Source organism: Ursus maritimus, unplaced genomic scaffold (assembly GCF_017311325.1).
Source record: "Ursus maritimus isolate PB19 unplaced genomic scaffold, ASM1731132v1 scaffold_8, whole genome shotgun sequence".
NCBI classification, from domain to species: Eukaryota; Metazoa; Chordata; class Mammalia; order Carnivora; family Ursidae; genus Ursus; species Ursus maritimus.
Genome location: NW_024426996.1, coordinates 51,296,504 through 51,311,200, shown reverse-complemented (window position 1 = coordinate 51,311,200; position 14,697 = coordinate 51,296,504). Strand labels below are relative to the sequence as shown.

At 39.0% G+C, this 14,697-nt stretch overlaps 1 protein-coding gene across 2 annotated transcripts in view; it reads right to left on the bottom strand.

Moving 5' to 3' along the window:
* The window catches only part of LOC103672666 (toll-like receptor 10), a 34,099-nt gene extending 30,822 nt beyond the window's left edge, over positions 1 to 3,277 (bottom strand). The window contains exon 1 of one of the 2 annotated variants that reach the window (XM_040624977.1): positions 3,225 to 3,277. The gene's annotated coding sequence lies outside the window, so the exon portion shown is untranslated. The remainder of the gene's footprint in view (positions 1 to 3,224) is intronic. The other variant, XM_008701394.2, reaches the window with a different exon arrangement.
* Positions 3,278 to 14,697: the final 11,420 nt, after the last annotated feature.

Here is a 14,697-nt window from a genome sequence, read left to right as displayed (position 1 = left end):
AAAAGATGCTTAACATCACTAATCATCAATGAAATGCAAATCAAAACCACAATGAGATATAACTTTGCACATGTATCAGAATGAGATATCATTTTGCACAAGTGTCTGACATTAGTCAGAATGGCTAACATCTGGCTAACATAAAAGACAAGAAATAAGAAGTGTTGGCGAGGATGTGGAGAAAGAGAACCTTTGTGCACTGTTGGTGGAAATGTACACTGGTGCAGGTACTGTGGAAAACAGTGTGGAGGTTCCCCCCAAAGGATTAAAGATAGAAATACCATATGATCCAGGGGCACCCGGGTGGTTCATTTGGTTAAGTGTCTGCCTTTGGCTCAGGTCACAATCTCAGGGTCTTGGGATCAAGCCCCACAATGGGCTCCATGCTCAGTGGGGAGTCTGCTTGTTCCTCTGCCCCTTCCCCTGCTCATGCTTACTCTCCCCCCCCCCCAGATAAATAAATAAAATCTTTTAAAAAAGAAGAAATACCATATGATCCAGTAATCCCCTACTGGGCATTTACCCAAAGAAAATGAAAACACTATTCTGAAAAGATAAATGCAGCCCTATGTTTATTGCAGCATTATTTACAAGAGCCAAGATATGGAAGCAACTCAAGTGTCTGCTGATAGATGAATGGATAAAGAAGACACACACACACACACACACACACACACACACACACACAGTGGAAAAGTACTCAGCCATTAAAAAGAATGAGATCTTGCCATTTACAACAACATGGATGGACCTAAAGGATATTATGCTAAGTAAAATAAATCAAACAGAAAAAAACAAATACCATATGTTTTCACTTATATGTAAATCTAAAAAACAAAACAAAGAAAAAAACAGAATCATAAATACAGAGAACAAGCTGGTGGTTGCCAAAGGGAACAGGGTTGGGAGGATGGGCAAAATAGCTGAAGAGGTATAAGAGATACCAACTTCCAGTTATAAAATAAATAAGTCACTGGGATGAAAAGTATGGCATTAGAACTATAGTCAATAATATTGCAATAACATTTTATGGTGAGAGATGGTAATTGTACTTATAGTGAGTACAGCTTATTGTATAGAATTGCTGAATCACTAGGTTGTACACCTGAAATTAATATAACATTGTATGTCAACTACACTTAGAGAATGTCTAAATTAAAAAAAAAAAAAGTAAAGGTGGCATTTTTATGACATTGATTATATTTGGCTGAAAGACCCAGAAATTTCCCAATTTTTTCTCTCCAGCTTCCTGAAAGAGCTACTCATACAAGTAAAAATACTTAAGTGAGAATCAAAATTATACTCAATTACTGTCTGGGCCAAGGCCTAATCTATCAAAACAGAACCAGCTAGTAAAAGCTAGGTCGAAGTAAAAGTGGCGTGGGTTTAAGGTTCAAGTGGGATTTCTTGACTTATTCCTTAGCCTGAATCCAAATCTGGGCATCTTTCTAACTTCTGGCCAACTCTAGGATCGAAGGTAGCAGTGATCAGCGTAATCAGGTGTGGTTCAAGAGAGTGACAAGAGAGACAAGAAGCCGAGACAGGGCCCCATGCGTGGATGTGAGTGCTTAGCACACAGTGAACCCACCACAAACGAGATGAAAAAGTGGTCCTTGTGTTCTTAGAAACTGCCTGTCTCAAGCACTTAATGAAAACATGGCTTCAGTTTTCTATCTAGTTAAACGAATTGACTTAAATATCCTCTATTTTCCCAGCCTCTGTTTTGTCCTCCCCTTTATAATCATCAATTTAAAGTACTCGGTTTATGAAACCACTTTTATTTCTGTGATTAAGAAGTCAAAGTATCGGGGCGCCTGGGTGGCACAGCGGTTAAGCATCTGCCTTCGGCTCAGGGCGTGATCTCGGCGTTATGGGATCGAGCCCCACATCAGGCTCCTCCGCTATGAGCCTGCTTCTTCCTCTCCTGCTCCCCCTGCTTGTGTTCCCTCTCTTGCTGGCTGTCTCTATCTCTGTCGAATAAATAAATAAAATCTTAAAAAAAAAAAAAGTCAAAGTATCGTACACATGAGGAACTGACTTTTAGGTACTTAGAGGATCTTGAAATTTCATATACCAAACTTGCTAAATCAGCAAAAAAAAATTTTTTTAATCAAAGTCCTGATGGCCAGCACTGAATCTCCAAACTATTTTACTACCAAATAAAATGATTATTTGCTAACTTGATTAGTAAAAGCAAGCTTTAATTTAAAAGTATGAAAGTATCTCTAGGTGTGTTTATGTCAATATTAATGATTATGATAGATTTGGCCTCACTTTCTGTGATACAATACATCAGTACATTTGAGTTGTCTTTAGAGAGTTTGGCATAATCAAATCAGGACTTTGCCTTGACTTCATGGATAAAATCCAGACAGTAAACCTGGTCTATTAAGTTCAGTACCACGAATAGTAATTGCAAGTCTTCTCTACACGAGGCCAACTAGCTATTAGGTTGAAAGGATCAGAACCAGTTCAAGAGCATTTTGGCTTTATTTCCTATGTGGTTTTGTAAACTTTCGCTTTTTATTGTAAAGATGTACTTACTTTCAATTCTTTTGATCAAATTGGGTGTAGCCTGGGAAACACTTTCAAAATCTACAGTTGCACCTGACTAGTAGCACCCAGAATATTGAGGAAACGGAAAAGAATATCTAGTGGGAACAGCCCAGAGAAAAAATTAAAATCAACCTGCCCATGAAAACAGAGGGGTTGTTCGACAGCACTGCCTCCAGGAGTAATTTACCTGCACCCCCATCTTCCTACACCCCCATCTTCTTCAGCATTCTTGCTGCAAAGGGAGAAATGGGAGCGATGGGTTGAGGACCAGTGCCACCTGAGACCCACAGCTAGCAGCTCTGTAAGAAAACTATGAGATGTTTGCAATCCAAAAATTCATCTCCCGACTCAAATTCAGCTCCTGAAAGCAAGCCATGCATGAGATGAGGTGGCATCCAAAGAAAAACAAATACACCCAAAGAAAAACAAACAAATACACACCAAAAAACCAAACCAAACAAAGAAAACCCTTCCTCTGAGTTAGGATGAGAAGCTGATAAACAAATGCTAGTTCAAACCACAGTAAGCCCATGTCAGAAATAATATATTTAGAAAAACACCCCAAACCCACAGTATCTCTTAATCATAGAGACTTTTGAGATTTTTGTGTGCAATAACTAGTTAAACCATTATTTTCTTTTATAGAATAAAAAAAAAATGCCACTTACCAACACAACCTGCCCGTCTGTCGCGTTGGCAGTCTGTAGGAAATTTAAGTACTTCCTCAAACATTTATTTCACTAGTAACTACATTTAAATGTCGGGGGGTGGAGAGAAAAGCTCTTTTATGCCATCTGCTGAATCCCACTGAAATTACATAGTAAGTATAAACCTATTTTCTTCTATTCAGAAGAAAATTCTGGAAACCTATTTCTTCTATGTAGAATAGGGTCTGGTAGATTGACTGATGGACCTGTATTTAAATAGAATTTTTGTGGCTCTCTATTTCACTATAGTCAGCTCACTCTTGCCTACTAATGAAGTGAAGGAGGTGGTATTAATAAACCACAGATGATTACTGACTGAATTAAAAATTCATATGGTTGCAGCTGTGCTGATCAAGGTAGTACAAGTCTGGGTGTATCTCACATGCTTTGCTTTTCATCTTGCCTCGTGATCAGTCCATTAAAAGTGACTGAGAGAGGAAAGAGGAAGGGTTCAAGATCAAAGTTCTGCTAAAACTCATAAAGAGGGAAGATCATTCATGTGCTGATATAGAATGGATGCTAATCGTGTCTTTGTCTTTGACAAATTGGTTTTCAAAGAAAATCTGGTGCTCAAATTTTTTCCATTGATGTTTTCAAACTTTCTCCAAAAAGTGATTTTTCAAAACTCTACGTGAGAAACGTTCTATCTAACAATCTCTTTTGTCCGATAAAGTCTAAAACATCTCCTTTGGGTTAGTTATCTGCACACCCCAGGAATCCATTCTGACAGCTCCACTCTTTTAAAATAACAAAGGAAACAATAACAACAGATGTGCAAACAAAGCTAAGAAATGCCCACTGTCTGCAGCAGAACTTGTCCCCAGCCTAGGACTCCATGATGTGCTGTCATAGACTGGATACAATTTTTTGCTGTAATCTGCTTTAGCTTCCACAATGAGCAAGGCCAACTTCCCTCTCTCTGTTACTCTCTCTGTGTTTCCCCCTAACCCCTCACAATATAATAGGGGAAATGTGTCTATAAATATATTTCTGAAACTGAAAGAATGAACCTCCTTCTCCTCCATGTTAACCATTTCTTCCCTCAGACCCCTAACAGGAGATGAGGGTAGTCTTTGACTAAGAATTCAGCTTCTGGCTCCCAAAGGTATTTGACTTTGTGAACCAAGTCTAGGAAGGAGGCACTTGAGTATTCTAGAGTCCTGTGCTTCCCTTCAAACTCCTCCCCACCACTCTGAGTTGCCCACCTGCCTTTCTTTCCTCCCTATCGTCATTGGATGAACACACACTTATAATCATGTCTACTTGTAATCATGCATGGATCCACATGTCCTTAAAAAAAACTTTAATTCTCAGAAAATATGGTTTCTTTGTAAAATTTAAATATTTTATTTGACCTAATGGGTCCAAAATATTACTTCAACATGCAATCAACCTAAAACATTACTAATGAGATATTTTATATGTGCTTTATTTTAAGTCTTCAAAATCCAGTGTGTGTCTTATACCTACAGCACATCTCATTTGGGCTACCTACAGTTCAGGTGCTCAATGGACACATTGGGCTGGTGGCTACCACATGGGAGAGCCCAGGTCTAGATGGAGTCATCACAGCCATGCAAATGAGGACAAGCCTAAGTTTAGTCGATAGGAGCCCAGAGAATGAACTCCAAGTAGAGCTTCCATATCTTAGACTCTGGGCACTCCTCACCTACTGTCAACAGCAGTTTCTGCCCACCCATACCCAGGCGTTTCTTTTTGGATCTAGGGCATTGTAAATATCTTGCCAATAAGATATGACCTGTAGTTGTTTTCTTCTTTTTTTAACAAAAGCTTTATTGAGATATAATTCACATACCATACAAAAAGTTCACCCATTTAAAGTATATAATTCAATGGCTTTAAGTAATTCATAGAATTGTGCAACCATCACCACAATCAATTTAGAACACTTCAACACCCTAAAGAGATACACCATACCCCTTCTCTGTCACTCTCCACTCCTGCATAGGCCCCAGCCTTAGAAAACCATGATACATTGTACCCTGTAGATTTCCCTGTTCTGGACATTTCATGTAAATGGAATCTATATATGTTTCTTTGTAATTGGTTTCTTTCACTTAGCTTGATGTTTTCAAGATTTATCCATGTTAGGCTGGTATCAGTGTTTCATTTTTTTATTGCTAAATAATTTGTATGGATAGCCCACATTTTATTACCTATTTGTCAGTTGATGGACAATTGGGTTGCTTGCACTTAATGGCTTTTATGAATAATGCTGTGAACATTTGTGTACAGGTTTTTCTATAGACATATTTTCTCTTGGGTATATACCTAGGCGGGGAATTGCTGCATCATATAGTAACTATGTTTATCCTTTTGGAAAGTTTTAGGCTGTATCCAAAGCAGCTGCACCATTTTACGTTCCTAGCAGCAGTGTGTAAGTCTTCTAATTTCCCCACATCCTTGCTAACACTTGTTATTACCTGACTTTTATTATAGCCTTCTTAGTGGGAATGAGGTGGTATATCATTATGGTTTTATTTTGCATATCCCTGATGCCTAAGGATATGCAGCATCTTTTCATGTGCAGACTGGCCTCTTGTATATCTCCTCTGCAACCTTCCTGAACTTGTTTATTAGTTCTCATTAGTTTTTTAGTAGATTCCTAAATATTTTCTACAAACAAGATCATGTCATCTGCAAAATATCATCTTTCTTTCCAATATGGATGCCTTTTATAACATTGTCTTGCCTAATTGTCATGGCTAGCATTTCCAGGACAGTGTTGAATAGAAGTGGTGAGACCAGATATCCTCATCTCATTCCTGATGTTAAGGGGAAAGCTTTGAGTATTTCACCATTAAGGATGATGTTAGCTGTGAATGTTTCATTGATGCTTTTTACCAGGCTGAAAAAGTTTCCATCTAGTCCTTGTTTGTTGAGTGCTTTAATCAGAAAGGGGTAGAGAGTATGGTTTCTTAATCAGTAAGGAAGAGGACGATGCTATGACCACAGTGCCTTACTTTGGGGGGGTGCCTCTGTTTCCTTCCTGCCCTCCCTACTTTTCTTACACCACCATTCTTCCTGACCCTAGTGCTCAAATTGTGCCTCATCAGGCTTGCTGGGATTGAAAAATGGTATCACTTGGACATTTGCCTTAAAATTAATTCTGCCTTAATTACTTAAAGTTTTCCAGCCAAAGTTTTGAAACTGCCACCTGAGTAAATTGTAGGCCAAGGCCAGCTTTGTCTCCAGCTATTTACCTGATGGGAAGTTCCCTCTTTCAGTTTCATAAAATGTCAGCAAGCACCTTTGTACACAATTTTGTTTGGAGCTTTTTACTGTTGTCTTAGGATAAACTTTTGAAAGGAATGAATAGGTTAAAGGTTATGGACAACGTTATGTGCTTGATACATAACTGCCAAAGTGCTCTCCATTAAGTTTGAGCCGATTTTCCTGCCCCCAAGGGTGTCAGAATACTCACTCTACATTCTCCACAAAAGTAACATTTTGGAGACAATTTCATACATGAAGAGTGGTATCTTGCTATTGTTTCATTTTTATTTTCTTTTATTATAAATGTCTCAGATGGTGTTTCATGTTTATTGCCAATTTTTTATCTTTTAGTGAATTACCTATTCACATCATTTGCCCATTTCTCTATCAGGGTTATGTTTTTTACTATTTAATTATCCCTTCTCTTTTATGTTACTGACACTAACTCTCTGTCAAACTTTTTGCAAACATCTTCCCCCATTGTTTCCTTTTCACTTCATGATCTTTCGAATCGATAAATACATACATTTTTATATAAACAAGTAAGTTGACTTTTTCTTTGCTATCACTATCATTCAGTTGCGTCCTGGTAAACCAAATTACCGTCACCACCACCCCCCAAAAAAGCCCAATCTGTAGCACTTGCCAATATCTGCCCTGCAAATATTTCCACAGTAGTTGATTTCTAGCTGCCAACTGACTTGCTTGCAAAATTCCTGAATATTTAACAGTTGGCTCTCACAGTCTATACAAACTCCAGCAGACCACTTCTACATTGCTTTTAGGTTTAGAAAATTCTTCTCTATAACAAGGTCAAACAAATATATGTGAATGTGTTCTTCTCAAGCATAATTTTTTAGTTATTTTAATTTTTTATTATCTAAGTAATAAATGTTTACTGAAAAGAAACCAGAATATATAGATCAATAAAAAGAAAAAAATGTAAATCAGCAATAATCTCATCATATAGAGATACACCAGCATCATTTTTGTAGCAACCATGCAGACTTTATGTAAATGAACATGATTTAGTCTCTTGATGCCTGCTCCCAAACTGTTGTCCAGAAAGTTTGTACCACTGTATACACACACACACACACACACACACACTCAAATGGCATTAGACTGTGTGTGCTGTTTTGTTATCTGCTTTTCTTAATTTATAACACATCATAAATATCTTTTCATGTCAGTAAATATCTATCTACTGATGTGATGTGGGTCAGGAGTAAATGGTCAAGAAAGAATTCTTGAGATGTTTTTGGTGCAAAAGGTGTTTTTATTACAGCACAGGGACAGGATCCTGTGGGCAGGAAGAGCTGCATTGGGATTGTGAGGAAGGATTGATTAGATGCTTTTAAGTTTGGGGGAGTAAAGAAAGAGGAAGTTTCCAAAAGGATTTTCATATGTTAAAGAAGACTTACTAGGATCCTGGAGATCTGGCTATTGTCATGCTTAGGTTGCATTTTGCCTCTAGCAAAGCATTAACATTGAGGCAGCCATGAGTTCCTTGAGGAATGTCATACTCTGCCTGTCTCAGGTATTTATCAATGGGCTGCAAGTTGTAAGGAAATGTAATTTTATCTGTATTTCTTTTGCCTTTGTTCCCCTTAACATCAGACATGCCTGCAATACCTGTATACTTGGGTGAATTCCTCTTCTTGAGGTCCCCCAAATATACTGAAGTTCCTGTACCTGCCAGGAAGTGACACTCTCTTCTCACTTGATAAGGCTGCTGAGACCTCTGTAGGCTGTGTCCAAGGGGCTCTATTGTCTTCATGCTTCATAAAGTCAGTCTTACTTCCTTAAGGCTGTATGGTTATATCTGATCTATGCATGTTTCTCTCAAATATGACATTCCAGTCAAAGCCTTAGTAAATAACCAATGTTTCCAATGTTGTCCTGTTATAAAGAGAACAGATTTTTATTGAACTTAGGCAAATAATTGTAATTGCCATGAAAGAAAAAACACTCACTGAGAAAGAACCCAGGGTTCAGGTAGAGAGAAGAGTTAAATGCTTCAATGTGTTCACAAAGGAATATTTTGTCATATTTCTGTATATCATGGATATCTTAGAGAAAGTGTCCTTAGTCTAGAAGAGCAAACATTAATGAACCAATAATGTTTGAAACAAGAGTCACAAAAACTATAATCCTCTTCCTCAATTTATTTAGTCCCATGTTACTAATTCGTGTTCAGTTTGAATGCAGCTTTTTTTAGTTAGTTTTGGAAATTCTTACCCATCTTAGTTTTATGATTTTAAAGATGTCAAAAACCTAAATTTGTCAAGTCCTTTTTCTGAATCTCCTTGAAGATGAAACACATTTTGAAAGAGAATAAGGACAGTAACTATAAATGACAAGAGCTCAAAAATGGACGTGGTGAAAGATCTGGTAGGATAGTTCATTATAATATAGCTGATAAGGAAATCCAGTTATTTTTGTGACACATAACACTTCAATAATCAGAATAGCAATAATGGCCTTATACCAAAACCTATTAAAACTTCAGGAATTTCATATAGTCTCTAGAATAACTATAGCATTTACCCAAACAACATAACCTAATGTTTATCATTATTTAACCGTGCTTCTGAAATAACTTAATATACCAAATAAAAAGGCCTTATTAGTCAAAAAGATTTCATTTACAATTCAAATCTTGGGGAAGTTTGTTTAAAATCTCAGAAAGTTATAAAGCACATGCCTAAATAGGATTACAGATCTTTACAAAACTTGAAACTTATTTATTTAACTCAGGTGGCAATAAAAGATTCCAAAGGCAAATATATAGAGTTATATAGTTGTTAGCAAAACTTAGCTCTATTAATATTGAGAAGTTTTAGCCATCTTAAGTAATCAAAGACCTGATAAAGACAAAGCATAAAAGTTTTGGTTTTCCAGGCAGACAAAAGAGAAAAAAAAACTTTATTTACATTTTCTTTTTTTTAGGTTTTTTTTTTTTTTAAGATTTTATCTATTTAAGAGAGAGGGAGAGCACAGAGGGAGAGTGAGAAGGAGAAGCAGGCTCCCTGCCTCCCCACAAGCAGAAAGCCTGATGTGGGACTTGATCCCAGGACCTTGAGATCATGACCTGAGCTGCAGGTAGACATTTAACTGACTGAGCCACCCAGGTGTCCTTATCATGACCTGAGCTGAAGGTAGACATTTAACTGACTGAGCCACCCAGGTGTCCTTATCATGAGCAGACCAACAATCCAAGAAAACTTTGTCTTTTTAACAGAGAGTCAATCTTATACCAGCGTACGTTTTTAAAAAGTTTTTATTTATTTATTTATTTACTTATTTACTTATTTACTTACTTACTTACTTACTTACAGGGAGAGCACGCCTGCAAGCAGGGGTAGGGGCAGAGGGGGAGAGAGAATCTCTAGCAGATTCTGTGCTGAGCGCAGAGCCTGACACAGGGCTCGACCTATTCATTTCAACCTCAGTCCTGACCACACATAAAATTCCTTTCCAAATATTTCCCTTCATAAACCTTCTACAACTTCCTTTTTCATTCAGATTTTGTCCTAAGCCTTTTCTGTGCAAACAACCAGTCTCGTTTTAGGACAAAATTACTTTCATCTGAATAAAATGTATTCCTATTCCTTATATCTTTCTCATATATCTCCTATTTTCCTACATACAGAGTTGCTTTCCTTATTTCCATCAGTCTTAATTATGTTTAGCAGAATTTCAACTCTTAGAAACCTAAGTTTCCAGGGAAAATTAAGTAGTAACCAATTGTGAACTGTCTGTTACACCAGAAGACTTTAGATTTGAAATTCATGAGTAGATTTCATAATTTTTTAAAAACATGTATTTCCATAGTGCAATCTTTTAATAAAGCACAAAGCATGTTGACCAACAGATCCAAGTATCCACAGCTTTTCTGCAATAAGAAGCCAAAAATACAAACGTACATTCTGTAATCAATGCTCTTTAGTGTTTTATCTTATTTGGAAAAGACTTAAATGTCCAACAAATTCAATCCAATTCATCATCCAGGCAAAACTTTAAAGTTTCAGTTACCAATGACTTTGAAAGCTATCTTAACAATTACCCATGAAAACTCTGAGACAAAAATTAAGCGTCGTTTTAAATCATCTTTTTGCTGACAAATTGTAACAGATAATAGGAGCTTACTTGACTTTAGTAAACCTTGGTAGAATAAATTTTTATATTTAATGCTGATAATTCTAAAGATAGATCTATCTTAATTAAACTTAACAAACTTAAATTAATTTAAATACCGAATAAGTCCCACCTTAAAAGTCAATCCACTTAAAAGCCAATCAATTTGTTCCCCATTGTCAATTTTTAGCTGGGGCACGAGTGGGGTTATCTGAAGTGGGTGATATAAGTCCAAGGGGGTGCTCTTCGCTCCTTGATAGCAAGGGGAGGAAGAAGAGCTAATGGTGTTGGAGGCACCCAGGATGGTATAGGAAGCAGTTATGCAAGTCCCACCCAAGCTGGTGCAGAAACAGGAGGGCAGGGGAAGGCAGAAGAGTGAGGTGCCGCCAGCAACGCTGGAGGCAGATAAAAGCTCAGAGGGCAGAGAAAGTGGACTCCTGGTCCTAAAGCTCATCAGCTTGGACAGATGAAAAGACATGTTTTCTTTCCACCAACAAATGAAAATAGGCAGTCCACATCAGGTCAGAGAAGACAGGGGACTTCCCTGAAACAAAAGGAGTTCGGCAGCTGCTTGAGAATATTCCTTAAAGTCCCTGTCCGGAGGTAGACTAGCCAGAGACAGTTGGCTCCAATTATCACAGCATTTTACCCAAGAAATGAATGAGGGAGAAGCCCCCACATACAAGAGTAACCTGGGTCTATTAGGAGGTAGAACAGTGAGACAGTCAGTGTCCCCTTTGTTAGGGATCACCTGTGATTCCTCCAACAACCTGGGTTTATTAGGAAGAGGGAGGCCTATTTAGATGATCATCATCCGATATATTGGGAGGGGACTTATTATCCTGGTTAGTGGCCAAACACATTCTGCAAGAGGCCCTTAGTTCAGGGTCCTGATTTAGGGTCATGCAGGCCTAGACATAGGGTACCTCATTTCATTTGCCCTCTTTCGTGCAGAAGAGATCTAAGGGATAGATCATATTGAAGTTTAATGTCCCATTGATGGACCGTTTTTCCCTATCTCCTAAGAAGTACTAGGGCCATGCAGTGTTAGGGAAGGACCATTACCAAGAAAATCCCCCAAGACTCCCAGGTGGTGTCCTGCACAAGATATGTCAGAGGTTCCCAGTGTAAAAACTACTGGAACACTGCCTTGTCTTGTAGGAAAGATGCTGGCCTTCCCCCCCACTTATCCATTGTATCCTAGGCTACACGTAGGTGCCAGTGAATGGACTGAAGAAAAACCCACCATTTTAACCCATGGAAATCACTAGAAAAACTTTACAAGGAGAAATTACCCAACATTGTGATGTAAATAGTTAGTACGGGACATTGAGGGAAAAAAGATAGAAATCGTCTAAGCAACATTTCAACATACGTAGTTTTTCCAGCTGACTTCCCAAGGAAATGGTCCCTGGCTGGGTTTTAATTCAGTCTGGTACAGATTTTGGCCAGTTCCTAGCAGAGGTCTTGTAGCAGAGTGGCTAGGCCAGAGATGTGGAGGGAATCACATAAGACCAGTGAGGAGGAAACCATACACGGGAGTCTTAAGGTTGGCAGCCATCCTTGTGACTTAGGTGGCTGTCCATGCCCAAGAAAGACAACTTTGTGTAACAGTAAGAATAAAGAGAGGGCATCAAGTTTCTGGGTCTTATTACCATTCTGGCCAGAGTACTAGCTACCAGGTGAAAGGCAGGCTTTTGTTCCTTCCCATGGAATAGCCACAGGCTAGAGGGTTGCAGCCTAAGCAATCAACATGAAAGTGTTCCAATAAGACCATACCCCTTAAAAAGCTGCCCAAATGAAAGTAAAGAAAAAGAAGAGGAACTACTCACCAAGTTTGCACCAAGGCTTGGAGTCCAGATGAGAAGACTCAGGCCCCACGTTGGGCGCCAAAATGATGTGATGTGGGCCAGCAGCAAACAGTCAAGAAAGCATTCTTGAGATGTTCTGGTGCAAAATGTGTTTTTATTAAAGCACAGGGACAGGACCGTGGGCAGGAAGAACTGCACTGGGATTGTGATGAAGGACTGATTATATATTTTTAATGTGGGGGGTTAAACAAAAGAATTCTCTTCCCTTCCTTCTGTCCCTCCCCTCACTTTTGTGTGCATTCACTTGCTCTCTCTCAAATAAATAAGTAAATCTTAAAAAAAAAAAAAAAAAAAAGGATATACTCCATGAAGTGGACTTTCTTCACCAATGGACATAAATCTGTGCCATTATTCTCTGCTTTTTCTTCTGCCACTATGAATGATATATCTTTTTAATGATTATTTAATACAAATTTAGGATGGAATTTTAAGTTGCTCATCTGCTATGTAATTCAGTAGCCCACCAACAATTTCAAGTTCCCTTACAATCTGTTGGTCCTACTGATTACATAAGAGGGTGTTAACTGGAATTTTCCCTATGACTTGGATCCAAAACTGAAGACAAGAAAGTGTTACATACCACATGTTCTTAAGAGAGCTGCCAACAGCTGGGGCCAAGCACCTTCCTCAGGGCATTCTAAAAAGCAGTTGAACCAGACACTAGCCATAACCACCGATTACCTCACCCTCATGGAAAACAGAGCCAACTGGCAAGTTTGAGCTCTTGAATGACTTTCTGGGGTAGACACTGCTACCTGTCCTAGACCTCCTGACTATACTTGACTTACAGTTAAGAAAGAAAGAAATTTCTGTTTTATTTTAGCCCCTGTGTTTGAGGTCTCCTCATTCCGTACCTTAACCAACACAATTACAGAAAAGGACATCTGCCTTCCTACCCCTTACCCCTGGTGCCTACGTCAGGTCTGGAAGAGGGAGTGGCAAGAAGTATGTATCTCAGGTAGACCATGTCTGCCTCTCATTTATATGCCAAGATTGAGCTAGGAGCTCTGTCTATGATATGGAGAAAGGAGAGGAGCTTTAGATGGAGACAGAGATTAAAATTTTAAAACTAGACTGCAATATTAATACCACAAAAGGACTAGAGAGCTATGAAGTCTGCTCATCACTAAGGAATGAGAAGGGGAGAATTTCAGAATCCAGTTGACTGAATGGGGAAAAATAAAAACTACATATTTACATATGGCTCTCTTGAGATTTCTCATAAACTAACTATAATTAAAAACCTGTAGAAAGGTTTCTGGGGATGAGCAGAAAACAAGGGGCGGTTGGTTCTTTTTCTCCCGGAGCTTATATTTTAGTGGACAGAAATAGAAAACAAGTAAACAAGATAATTTAGAGGGTGATGTGTGCTGTAAAGGAAACCAAAGGGAGTAATGCACCAGAGTGACTGGGACGAATGCTTCCTTAGGGTGGGAATTACAGGAGGTCTCGCTGAGGAGGTGACATTTAAGCTGAGATGCGAATGGCCAGAACGAGGTAGGCATATTCTGAGGAAAGAATAATCTCAACAGAGAGAGTAGCAAGTGCCAGGGGCAGAGGGGACAGAGGGGACAAAGGTGGGAATCAATGTGGCGCATGGGGGAAGAGCCAGAGGAAGCTGTAGCTGGACTGTGGTGGGCAAGGGGAGAGAGGAAAAAGATGCACAGGTAAGTTCGGAGTGGGAGGAAGGCAGACCATAATGACAGGTCATGAGGTTTTGTTCTAACTGTAAGGGGAGGTCGTTAGAAGGTTTTAAGCAGGGCAGTAGCTTGATATAACTTACACTTTAAAAACACTCCCTCCGAGGAAAGAGTAAAAGCAAGGAGGCCAGTTAAGAGGCCAGAGGTTGTACAAGTGACAGGTATTGGTGGCTGTCAGGATGGCAGGGGTTGCAGAATGGACTATACACACTCTCCTCTCATAATAGGCGTACACAGGGAGGAAAATGTCAAAGGCTACACCCCTACCTGTGGGGCATTAATGTCTGTATTCACGAGGGTGCAGATGAGGGTGCTGGGTCAAAAGATCCCAAACATATTTGGTTTAAACAAGGTGCAGATTTACTTCTGTCTCACATAACAGAGGTGAGCACTCCAGGACTGGGTGAGAGGCTGGCCTGAAAAGCACAAAAGTGGTACACTGAGGAGCCTGCTCTCCACATGTGGCTTTCATCTTTAGCTTCCGGA